Source organism: Oncorhynchus kisutch, linkage group LG4 (genome assembly GCF_002021735.2).
Source record: "Oncorhynchus kisutch isolate 150728-3 linkage group LG4, Okis_V2, whole genome shotgun sequence".
Taxonomy (NCBI): domain Eukaryota; kingdom Metazoa; phylum Chordata; class Actinopteri; order Salmoniformes; family Salmonidae; genus Oncorhynchus; species Oncorhynchus kisutch.
In genome coordinates this window covers 48,965,223-48,977,903 of record NC_034177.2, presented here as the reverse complement: position 1 = coordinate 48,977,903, position 12,681 = coordinate 48,965,223, and the positions used below count along the sequence as shown (strand labels likewise).

Here is a 12,681-nt window from a genome sequence, read left to right as displayed (position 1 = left end):
CCTCAACTTATACCTCATCCCTTTCCAACACTGTGTAAGTAGCCCTCTTGATCCCATTCCCCATAATATTGTACTATACATTTATTTATTAAACGCTTAGTTAAAATAATTAGTCTTTGACGATTTTTGAAACACACTTTGTCGTCTCTGTGCGTTCCGCGCCTATAACGTAGGTCTCCCAAACTACTCAATTTTCCAAGTCACCAGCCTCCACTGACACACACCTAGCACAGAGCAGCCACTAAACAATGCAGCAAACACTGCATGCCACAAACAGCTGCCACCTTCTGCTGGGGCTCCAGAGAGAGAGAGGGTTGGGTGTAGGACATGAAGCATCAGACACACCACACGCTCCGCTCCTCTGTCCCAAACCCCCAGCCGAACCCCCAGCTGAGGGGTAAGCAATCTGAATAATTTCTTAACGCAGTGCTGCTAAATCTGGGGAATGAATGTGTATCAACAGATAGGGGTATTATTGGAAGTGTTGTTCAAACGTCAGTCTGCCTTAGTTACCAAAGAGCACATTGCTTTATTTGATTTGAGTGCTTTCAGTTTTCAGTTTAGAATTCATTTTTTGGAGAAAAAAAATCCCCCCATTAACTGTCATGTTTTAAGTAACTGTTTGGAGCACTGGTAGTAGCCGCACTGTGCAAATTGTGTCTGATTGTGTGCGCATATGTGCACCCATGTGTGTGCGTGTGTGTGCAGACATGTGTGTACTGTGTGTGAGTGCACTATGCTTGTGGTTGTGTGTGTTGGAACAACACTTCTGCTGAGAGCAACAATAAAGTGTAGCTCAATGTGAAGCACTCACTCAGCAACTTTAATGCTGGCGCCGCGAACAAAGGGGTCAGAGCTTACAGAAATTTCACTTCTCCGCATCGATATTCACAGCTTCTCTGGGGCAATGAAAACCTGACCAAAGTTATAAAAAAAAAGGGATCTGTTATTTTTTTGGTATGCATGAGCCAACTCAGCCAAGCGAATGCACTGTGTTGCACATTACACATCTTCGACCTCTAAATCTCAGTGTAAAACAGCAACGGCTTTAACAGCTCGACTCTGTATTAATTCAGTATTCCGACTCAAAACCACTGAAGTCAGCTCAGGTTTATTACAGCTAATGCACCATCTGTTTGTTTCACACAGGGCAATGACTCATTAAAATGGAGGAGGCAAATAATAGCATGTCTCATCATGTCTTCAGGATCAGGACCCACAAGGTACTATTATCTATTCTACACAGAACCACTATCTGTTCTATTCTATTCTACTCCAGTGGTGGCGAGGAGGAGAGGGCGGCCAGGTAGGTAGTTCAGAGGCCTCTTTCCAAAGAAAAGGCTTGAGTAAAAAAATAGGGTTCTAGACACTTCTAAGAGTGTTGCTTTCAGGAATTGTCCGATGTTACACAAGCTGAGAAATACATTGCTATAACAGGCTATAAACTAGTCCCATACCTACAAATGTAGTACAATTCACACAACCATCAATTTTCCTCTCCTTCAAACAACACTAAATGCCATCTACATTGCCAATGTGAATGTGGTACATACCAGAGTCAATCCACCTTCACCCATCTAGACATTGCATGCCAACCCCAATTTCCTTATGTTATGGCAGTTAAAATTGCAGTTCACTTTACAATGGATGGATGCATAAATCCAACAACGATTTGACACAACTGTTTTCAAAGCATTTGTGACAATATGAAAGAAAAGCCTTGATTTGAATGGTTGACAGTGGTTGTGTCCCAAATGAAATTGGGACAGTTCTATGGGCCCTGCTCAAAAGTAATGCCACAAATTGTGAATAGAACTCCATTTAGGACAAACAGTGTTTCAACTTCACACAGTTCCTCTCACATCGCGGCAGCGTAGCCTAGTGGTTAGAGTGTTGGACTAGTAACCGGAAGGATGCAAGTTCAAACCCCCGAGCTGACAACGTACAAATCTGTCGTTCTGCCCCTGAACAGGCAGTTAACCCACCGTTCCTAGGCCGTCATTGAAAATAAGAATTTGATCTTAACGGACTCGCCTAGTTAAATAAAGGTAAAATAAAAAAATAAAACATCTCATTATGAAGGTCACAACTCTCTATTAAGACCTGTGTGGGAGAGCTGTCTGCTACAGAGACTGATAAATACAGTACATTGGCCACTTTTAGAAGTGAACCAATAATGCATAGTAATCTCTTTCCTCAGACAATTATCTTCTCCATTACTGCCTTGTGTATTACAAAGATGTATGTGTGTGAGTGTATGATCGGGGAAAAATATTTAAAAAATGCTCTCCCATCTCCCCTCGATTGCACTTCATTTTGAAAAGGCACTTGTGAATGTGATGTGTAAATGCTTTATGTGAGCACCTCTTGTAATACAATGTCATGCTCCATATCCATCCACTGCAATACAGTATGAGTGTTTTGAAATCCCTTTCCTGTCAGTTTTTTTGCTAAGCTTAGCTAATTAAAATGAAGTATAAAAACTAAAAATATATATTATGAATAATGGAACAACAGATATATGTACTTTAAATGAGTGATTTCCTATTATTAGTAATGTAAATTCTGCATTTCTTCAGTTTTATCTGTGAGCAAGAATGAACTCAAACTAAACCATAAAAGTGTTTCGCTCTTGTTTTTTTTATTGAAAAGAGATAACTGACATCAACCGACATCTTCTGTCTATTGATGTTCTTCAAAACTGTTTGAAAAAAAAAAATGTCAGACTATCCACAGAGCAGAAATGTGCTCTCCAGTGCCCACAGATGTACTGTACTGGGCTCCTCTCTTCTGTCCCAATGGATAATTTGGAGAGCAATTTGGAAAGAAAGACACACTGGTCTAATCTGCTGCAGTCTCTCAGTGAAACCACTCTGTGCAATACAGTACAGTAGGAGATGCACGATACCAGACCTGGGTTGAAATATTATTTTAAATCTTTAAAATACTTTTCAACATTTGCTCTAGCCTGCCAGAGTGCCAAATGGGTGGGTTTTTACAGTTTTGGGACAATTATATTGGTCCATTAGGCCATGGAGGCTCAATCAAGCCCAGATAAAGTATTTGACATAATATTTGAACCCAGGTCTGCGAGAGAAGAGGCACTGTACGGGAAGAGGCTGCACTGCACTGAAAGCCCAAGCGGCAGAGCCTTCCTGAAGTCAGCAAGTGGAGAAACTAGACAAGTCTGACAACGCATAATACATGGGATTTCACAGCCCTGTACTACATATATATATATATATATATATATATATATATATATATATATATATACACTGCTCAAAAGAATAAAGGGAACACTAAAATTCTTATTAAATACCTTTTTCTTTACATAGTTGAATGTGCTGACAACAAAATCACACAAAAATGATCAATGGAAATCAAATTTATCAACCCATGGAGGTCTGGATTTGGAGTCACACTCAAAATTAAAGTGGAAAACCACACTACAGGCTGATCCAACTTTGATGTAATGTCCTTAAAAACAAGTCAAAATGAGGCTCAGTAGTGTGTGTGGCCTCCACGTGCCTGTATGACCTCCCTACAACGCCTGGGCATGCTCCTGATGAGGTGGCGGATGGTCTCCTGAGGGATCTCCTCCCAGACCTGGACTAAAGCATCCGCCAACTCCTGTACAGTCTGTGGTACAACGTGGCGTTGTGTGGGTTGTAGACTCCATCTCATGCTACCACTAGAGTGAAAGCACCGCCAGCATTCAAAAGTGACCAAAACATCAGCCAGGAAGCATAGGAACTGAGAAGTGGTCTGTGGTTATCACCTGCAGAACCACTCCTTTATTGGGGGTGTCTTGCTAATTGCCTGTAATTTTCACCTGTTGTCTATTCCATTTGCACAACAGCATGTGAAATTTATTGTCAATCAGTGTTGCTTCCTAAGTGGACCGTTTGATTTCACAGAAGTGTGATTGACTTGGAGTTACATTGTGTTGTTTAAGTATTCCCTTTATTTGTTTGCGCAGTGTATACATATTTTTCTCTCTCTCAGGCAGTTAACCCACTGTTCCTAGGCCGTCATTGAAAATAAGAATTTGTTCATAACTGGCTTGCCAAGGTAAAATAAAATAAATAAAAATAGCAACTGCTCGGCCTCCGACCACAAAGCACCAAAGAGGGTAGTGTACATCACCGGGGCCCAGTACATCACCGGGGCCAAGCTTCCTGCCATTCAGGACATCTATACCAGGCGTTGTCAGAGGAATGCCATAAAAATTGTCAAAGACTCCAGCCACCCTAGTCATAGACTGTTCTCTCTGCTACCGCACGGCAAGTACCAGAGAGCTTGCCGTCACTAACGGGGATGTAAACAAGTCTAGGTCCAAGAGGCTTCTAAACAGCTTCTACCCCCAAGCCATAAGACTCCTGAACAGCTAAACAAATGGCTACCCAGACTATTTGCATTGCCCCCCCCCTTTGGTGTTTTGTGGTGGAAAACTGAGTTTGAAATTTTTTAACAATTTCATTTTTTTTGTGAGTCTTGCATTCAATTGCCACTCCCTGTTGAACACAACAAGCTCCCATTCCCCATATCACATGGGGATTTATGGCTGATTTAAGATGAAATCGTCAACCCTGTTACTTTATTTGGCACTTAATAGGCACATACTACAGTCTATTTTTATTTTAAACTCTTGAGATGAGAAAACATGTTTTTTTATTAAGTTGAACATGTGTTCTTCATGACAGAATGTTAGAATTAGGTCAATGTAAAAAATAAATTGACCAAGTTACACTTCAGTACACTTCTCTAATTAGTGGAAGACTCACAGCCAGGCAGCCAGCTACATTTTGGAGCATCTCATCTGTAGCTTGGTGAGCCCCTGCCACTGCCAAGGTCGGAGCTGCGGCACCAAACAATGGGTGCCAGTATTCACATGGTGTGCGACCGCTGGGCTAGGAAAGGCACTGAGTACACCCCTCCGGTGTGTTAGGATAGTGACTCAGAGGCAGGCAGTCCAAAAAAATAAAAACTATCTTTAAAAAGAAACAATACAGTGCAGTACATTACTATCTTGGCTCATTGTGATTTTTTAATTGCAGCGTACCTCAATACTGCTCCTTAAACAACATCTTCTTAAATGATTTTGCCTCTATTTGTTAGCTAACATTTACAAAGCTTACACAAGAATGAGCTTTTTAGCACAAATTGGAAAATATTTATCTGGTTGATTGGTCCTGGGAAAATTGCCAAACCAGCACATTTAAAAGTAAGTACTGCCATACCTGTTTGAAACATCTTAATAGGACATTTCTCCAACGCACTCCAAACGAGTCATTGCCCGTTCTACTATAGTCAGGGTTTGTATCTGTTAGCGATACACTCAGTAGCACCACTACCTGTGCTTGTTTGTATGCGTGTCTGTCTGTGGTTCCTTGTGTGCATGTGTTTGTTTGCTTGTTGTGCCATGTGTGTGAGGCCATGGCTTTGTCAGTTAAGTGCTGAGTGTACCCTAGCTCTTTCCATGGGGATATGCTTTGGTGCACCCTGTGAAACATGGCCGAATTCAATTACATGGTGGCAAGACTCCCTGACAAGAGCTCACTCTTGTTTCAATCACCCCACAGCTGGATACCAGGAGGCAGAAAAGTGGCGGCCCAGAAGAGTCCCCGGATGTGTCCCAAATTTCCTATATAGTGCACTACTTTTGACCAAAGCCCAGAGGTCCCTGGTGCAGTATGTAGGGCATAGGGTGCCATTTGGCACACAGCCTCGGTGTTCACAGTGAGCCAGGCCAGCCAGTTGCTGTGTGATAGGTCAATGAGCCATGCAGTGGCACCAAGAGGGGGCACGGTGGTGGCAGAGAGGTACCAGCGGGAGCAGAAGGCTACCCAATCACCCCCATCAGCAGTTCAGGTCTGATCTGTCTCAGCGGCAGCAAACAGAGCTAGGCTAGGCCTGGAGATCACAACAGTGCAATAGAGTAGACTAGAGTAAAGCAGAAGAGAACAGAGGAATGGTATGTGAATAGAAGAGAAACAAAGGGATGTATAGGAGTTATTGATGCTTTTTCTAGGAGTTTCAACATTTATTGACAGAGTTTCTTTGGAGTTCATTTGGTGCAGTCTTCAGAGGTTAGGGGTTATGTCAATGGTTCAACAGAAACAATAAACACTAAGAACCAGGCATTATCAGGCATGGGTTTATGTCAAAGGCAAAAACCTCAGAGAGTGATACTTCAGTCTTACATAACAAACTATAATTATCTGTACTGCACAAGTACACTCTCAATGTGTGCTTTTGGGCTGACTCGTGTTAAGAGAGTACTGTGCACACTGCACTGTACCCATCACACTGATCGCCACTCCACTCTCTCGGGGCCTTGCTGCCAGTACACCGACTAGGGATGTAGCTCTAGACTAATAAAACAAACACCATCAATCATCATGATTGCCAGGCTTTTCATTGGGTTCATAATTTCCCCATGAAAAAGAGCCTTTGTCTATAGCAGTTCAGCTGTACAGATCATTTAAGGCAGTAATCAGGCATGTTATTACTTCACATGGATAATTAATGAGCAGGGGATAGGAGGGATAGGAGCATACCAAATGGGGTAATGTGGGATCCGACCTGGGTTCAAATACTATTTGACATTTTTGAGTGTTTGCTCTATTCTGCCTAGAATACCTGATTAATGAGTGGTGTGGGGTTTATGGTTACAGAAATAGTATTTGAACCCGGGTCTGAGGGGAAAACCTTGTTTGTCAAGCCCCTTGTTCTGTATTTCCACCTCTCTTTCTTCATGTTCTCCCTCTCTTTGTCTCTTGTCAACAACGTTGCATATTTCCTTCTTCCCTCGAGGCTGTTATGTCTGGAGTGAATGAGCAGAGGCATGTCCTGGAGGAGGCCACATCATTTAACAGCCAGTCCCCTGAGATCCCTGAGGGAACTCTCTTTTTATGTACCCCGCGTTACCTATAAGGCCTCATTCTATTTCAGAAGTGTTATGATGATTTATGGGCGACCCTACTCGGGGATGTTGTGATGATAACGCAAACATGCCACACAAGTCACAGGACTCTGACGAGGACAGAGTGACAGTGAGAAATACAGGGGGGCATTAAATGAAGATATTGCTGGGGAAAAGGATAGACAGATTATTTGTTGTATGGGGGCATTAAATGAAGATATTGCTGGGGAAAAGGATAGACAGATTATTTGTTGTATGGGGGACCACAGCACAATTTTTACAACAACAGACAGGAGTGTAGGACAGCAATCCAAATTATTTTAACACACGCAAATCCCGTTCTTTTGAAAGCCGCTTCAATATGGACCAACAAAACATGAGTTTGACTCTTAGAATTCTACCAGCACTCTGTTGTGATGTAAACAAGATTTACTTTTCCCTCATCTGAATGTGACGTCACCGCTTGAGTCAGTCTAGTTAGCTTCCTCTGCCAAACGTGAGAGAACTGATTCTGATGAATGCCAAGATGGCTAAAGGCAAGAGCTGCGCCAGTTTTTCCTCCAATAAATAATTCCCAAAAGATTCATGCATACTGTATATCAGTGTCCTCCTTCTCAGATAATGTGGATATCCAGGCAGTTCTACCGGTTCAATCTCCCTCCCTTCCTTCTCTGTCCATTTATCTATCAGTGCTTGGCCCTAACCATTAGCTGCATATCAGGTCTGGGCACCGGGCTAATCTCCTGTCCCAGAGCCCCAGCCGGGCTCCAGCAGCAATCTGAGGCTGGCCAGCATGCCCATTACCCCAGACATACTGTCGTCTGGCACACACTGCAGCCTGCCTACCTGACCGCAGAAAGAGACGGCTGGCAACGGGCCCATCTGTAGCTGCTCACAGAACAGCAGTTTGCAGGCCAGGTCCATGACTTGGGTTCAAATAGTGTTCATTTATTTCAAATATTTTAGATTGAGCTGGCCTGGCATGACGGGGCCAATCATTGTCTTACGTCAGATCGAGTCACTCTTTTGCAGCGCTCGTCCCGCAACCGATATGTTCTGTAGGATGTGAAACTCATCCTAAAATTGTAGGATTCCCGAGCATCTGCCATTAAAAAAATAATAACATTTCAAATGTTTTATATCACCGCGCTCTCGTACGACTCACTGTGAAATTATTACACACGTTGTGGCTGGGGGGGTCAAGGTGTGGAGGGGGATTATTTAATATACTTTTTGAACAGGTAAAGTTCCAAGTGCTTCTTTCGGAAGATGGGCGGGTACTCTGCTGTCCTGTCTTCTGGGGGAAGCTGGTTCCACCATTGGGGTGCCAAGACAGAGTGGCCAAGAGACCAGGTGTCAGAACAGAGTGCTCGGGTTGGGGTGTAGGGTTTCAGCATAGCTTGAAGGTGTGTGGAGGAGTGTGTGGAGGAGTGGGGTGACTTGGGAAGGTTGAAAACCAGGCAGGCTGCAGCATTCTGGATAAGTTACAGGGGTTTGATGGCACACGCTGGTAGCCCAGCCAACAGTGAGATGCAGTAGTCCATATGGGAGATGACAAGTCCCTGGATTACGACATGCACCGTTTCCTGTATTAGTCAGGGAATTTTTGGGATATTATTCAATTCAAATTAGTTTCTCCAAATTACAGGAGACGGAGGAGGTAGATAAATAGTTTTCTTGGTTTTAGAACTTTGTTTTTGTGTCCAATAAGCGCAATTTATTTTCATTTGCCTTTCTAATAACTTCAATAGCAAGTAGAAGTAGCTACCTAGCTAACTTCCAGCTCGAATGTGCAGTTTTCGCTGCCAACGCTACTGAAAATGCTGTTGACTTTTTATTGAAGAACCGATTTCATTCTCTGGGGTACACGGAAAAGGTGCAAATTAAAACCGAGGGTCGACCTCTGCCTGAGATCAGTTTCATGAAGAAGGATGAAAAGGTGAGGGAGTTCAATACCAATTGGCATCAAAAGTATAGCTGGTTAACAGGGAACCTTTCATCAAGCCGCTTGTATTTCTTGCTTGCCTGCTTTTTGGAAAGTCTGAGCCTTGGGTGAAAGGGGGGTACAGTGACCTGAAGAACAAAAATTGTTCAGCTAAATGTGAAAAAAAAAAGCAGATTCAAGCTTCTGGGAAAAAGGCGCATCGATCATGATGAAGATCTGTGTATTCAAACTGCGCAACACAACGAGAAAGTAAGAAGAAACAGAGATTTTCTCAAGCAGCTTATCCACACCACTGCGTTTTGGTGCATGCAAGTATTGACTTTAAGAGGACATGCCAAGAGAGAAAGTTCCGCTAACAAGGGCAACTACAAGGAGCTTGCAGCGGTAGTTGCACGTTACAATGCTTTACTTGCTGAACATATGGAACTTTTCTATGATGTCGAAATCAATTCAGAATGATTTGATAGATTCCATTGCATCATCCATTGAAAGTTAGATTAAAAAGAGAGATTGACACACGCGTTCAAGTAAGCTTTCCACTTTCCTCCTGTATTTATTTAGCAAAGATGATAACATGTAATTACTCTGGACAGACCCAAGCAAAAACAAATTTAATAAATGTTGCAGCAGCCTAGGCTACACCTAAACATTAGAAATCTGACATGCTGTATGGGATGAAACAAGACTATTTTTCATTCTGATCAACTGTATGCTACTAATAAGAGCAGCTGTATACTGCCTATGCGCCCTGTCCATCTGGTCAGGGTAAACTAATTGATAATGGTATATAATAGTATATAATAGTATGTATTTATAGTCCATTTGTGTGTCAGGAGAAAATGTGAATGGGATCAAATTTGGTTTATATTCAAAAATGGGCCGGCTAGGCTGCCTATATGTTTTCAATCCAAAATGATTACCTGGAATTAACCAATCAACATAATAGTGGTGACTGATGTTAGTACATTTTTTTTCTAAAGCCTAAAGTTGCAAACATGCATAAAGCAAGCTCAGCCCTGTGAGTTCTACGGTCTATCAGTTGCTGTCTCTGTGTCTGGGTAGAGGAAATCCCCCTCCTAATCTAGTCTAAATATGATTTATATGAACAAATATAAGGTAGCTGCAGTTTGACAGGGTTTTCATCCCCCCCAGGGCCAGGAGTTTTTTTAAACCATATAACCCGATTAGGAAAAACTGGTCCCATCATAGCCCTTGTAAAACCTCTTTACAACTGATTAATCACTGTCGTAACTTATGGGTTCCAGGGTTTTCCTGGTTAGGTTAACAGATAAAACTCCAGGCCACAGGGGGTAGAAATAGCCCCACCACTCTGGGACCTATGGTACCACCAGTCTTCTTGCAGTGTTCCGTTATGGTCAGATATGTGGATGATCAGGGCTTGATTCAGGAATGTTTATTGGGCTACTTTGATGTGTCAAGTGGGTGAGATGTGCAGTCTGTGTTTGACTTTGTGAATTTTGAGTTTAACTTCATGAAGAAACTTGTAGTTCAATCCTACGATGGCACAGCTGTAATGGAATGTATCTGCTATTTGTGTTTACAGCTAAATTCCCTCCTGTTTCCTGCTCCACTCCCATTGTCAACTCTCTCCTGACATGAACTGAAACCACGTCTCATGCATCCACACATCCACTGGCACTTCGAGTGCCCCTATCAATTGTCTCTCATTACTGTATGGAGAGCGAATTACATGCACAATCACAATATTACTCATCAATGATTTTACTCCTTGCTTGGACTAACTAATTCTTAGCTCTTTCGTCTAACTGTGTAGTGTGTTGTGTCATTTTTTTTCTCTCCTCAGTCAAATCCTGAACACGCCTCATACCCTCATTCAATTACTGCTGTGATCCCTTCCCAACACTATGTAAGTAGCCCTCTCATTCCCATTCCCCATAATATTGTACTATAAATGTCTTTATTAATGTCTTTATTAAATGTAGGTTAAAATAGTCAGTCTTTGAAGATTTTTGAAACACACTTTGTCATCTCTGTGTGTTCTGCGCCTATAGGTCTCCCATCCTCCTCAATGTTTCAGGTCACCAGCCTCCACTGATGTACAGTATATGGAAAGACCATCTATATACTGAAAAATCCCTCTCTTCAAATCAATGATGATGAATCACATACAGTACAGTACTACTCCAATAACTCCACCTAAGGCAGTGGTAAAGATAGTGAAGATAGTTTCCTGTGACTGTCCAACCATCAACCAACAGCAAAGAGTCACATGCAGGTAAAGCTTTCAATTTGAACATGACTTTGCTCTAAAAACTTTGAAGTGCCAAGTGAAGTCTTCTATGAAACTTTGATGAAGTAGGTCATAAAATATGGAGGCCGTTACGAAGTGGACATTAATGGGTTGCCCATGGGTAGACCCCACCATGCAGAGTCTGTGATGAGGTGAAACTACATGCTGTGCTGAACACAAGATTTCAGGAATGGAGGGAATGGAGGCGTGAGCAGAGCAGAGTACTACAATTAAACTCCTCATACGAAAAATAAATATGTACACAATTCAAGTATGATCGTTGCATTAAAATGTAATGTTAGTAATATTATAATTTACATTATTTATATTTATCTGTTTTGTATGTATGTAATGTAGGCTACATAACAAATGTTGAAAACATATCTACGTATATCCCACAGTGTGTGTATGTCTCACAATGTATATATTGTGAGACATACAAATATACACATATATATATTATGGCAACAACAGCTCAAATAAGCAAAGAGAAATGACAGTCCATCATTACTTTAAGACATGAAGATCAGTCAATTAGGAAAATGTCAAGAACTTTGAAAGTTTCTCCAAGTGTAGTCGCAAAAACAATCAAGCGCTATGATGAAACTGGCTCTCATGAGGACCGCCACAGGAAAGGGAGACCCCGAGTTAACGCTGGTGCAAAAGATAAGTTCATTACAGTTACCAGTCTCAGAAATTGGCAATTAACTGCAGTACAGATTGCAGCCCAAATAAATGCTTCACATAGTTCAATTAACAGACACATCTCAATATCAACTGTTCAGAGGAGACTGCGTGAAATCAGGCCTTCATGGTTGAGTTGCTGCAAAGAAACCACTACTAAAGGACACCAATAAGAAGAAGAGACTTACTTGGACCAAGAAACATGAGCAACGACATTAGACCGGTCAAAATCTGTCCATTGGTCTGATGTGAGATTTTTGGTTCCAACTGCCATGTCTTTGTGAGACGCAGTGTAGGTGAATGTGTGGTTCCCCCCGTGAAGCACGGAATGGGAGGTGTGATGGTATGGGGTGTTTTTCTGGTGACACTAGAATTCAAGGCACACTTAACCAGCATGGCTACCACAGTATTCTGCAGCGATCCCGTCTGGTTTGCGCTTATTGGAACTATCATCTATTTTTCAACAGGACAATGACCCAATACACACCTCCAGGCTGTGTAAGGGCTATTTGACCAAGGAGAGTGATGGAGTGCTGCATCAAACAACCTTGCCTCCACAATCAACCGACCTCAACCCAATTGAGATGGTTTGGGATGAGTTGGACCGCAGAGTAAAGCAAAAGCAGCCAACAAGTGCTTAGCATATGTGGGAACTCCTTCAAGTAGTTGGAAATGCATTCCAGGTAACTACCTCGTGAAGCTGGTTGAGAGAATGCCAAGTGTGCAAAGCTGTCATCAAGGCAAAGGGTGGCTACTTTGAAGAATTTGTTTAACACTTTCTTGGTTACAACATGATTCCATAAGTGTTATTTCATAGGTTTGATGTTGTCACTATTATTCTACAATGTAGAA

At 42.1% G+C, this 12,681-nt stretch overlaps 1 long non-coding RNA gene across 1 annotated transcript; it reads left to right on the top strand.

Annotated features, from left to right (window-relative positions):
* The first annotated feature begins 286 nt into the window (after positions 1-286).
* LOC116374004 (uncharacterized) lies at positions 287-11,518 on the top strand. Its single transcript, XR_004209753.1, has 4 exons — positions 287-397; positions 1,150-1,223; positions 10,699-10,761; positions 10,907-11,518. It is a non-coding gene; the product is annotated as an uncharacterized LOC116374004 (long non-coding RNA).
* Positions 11,519-12,681: the final 1,163 nt, after the last annotated feature.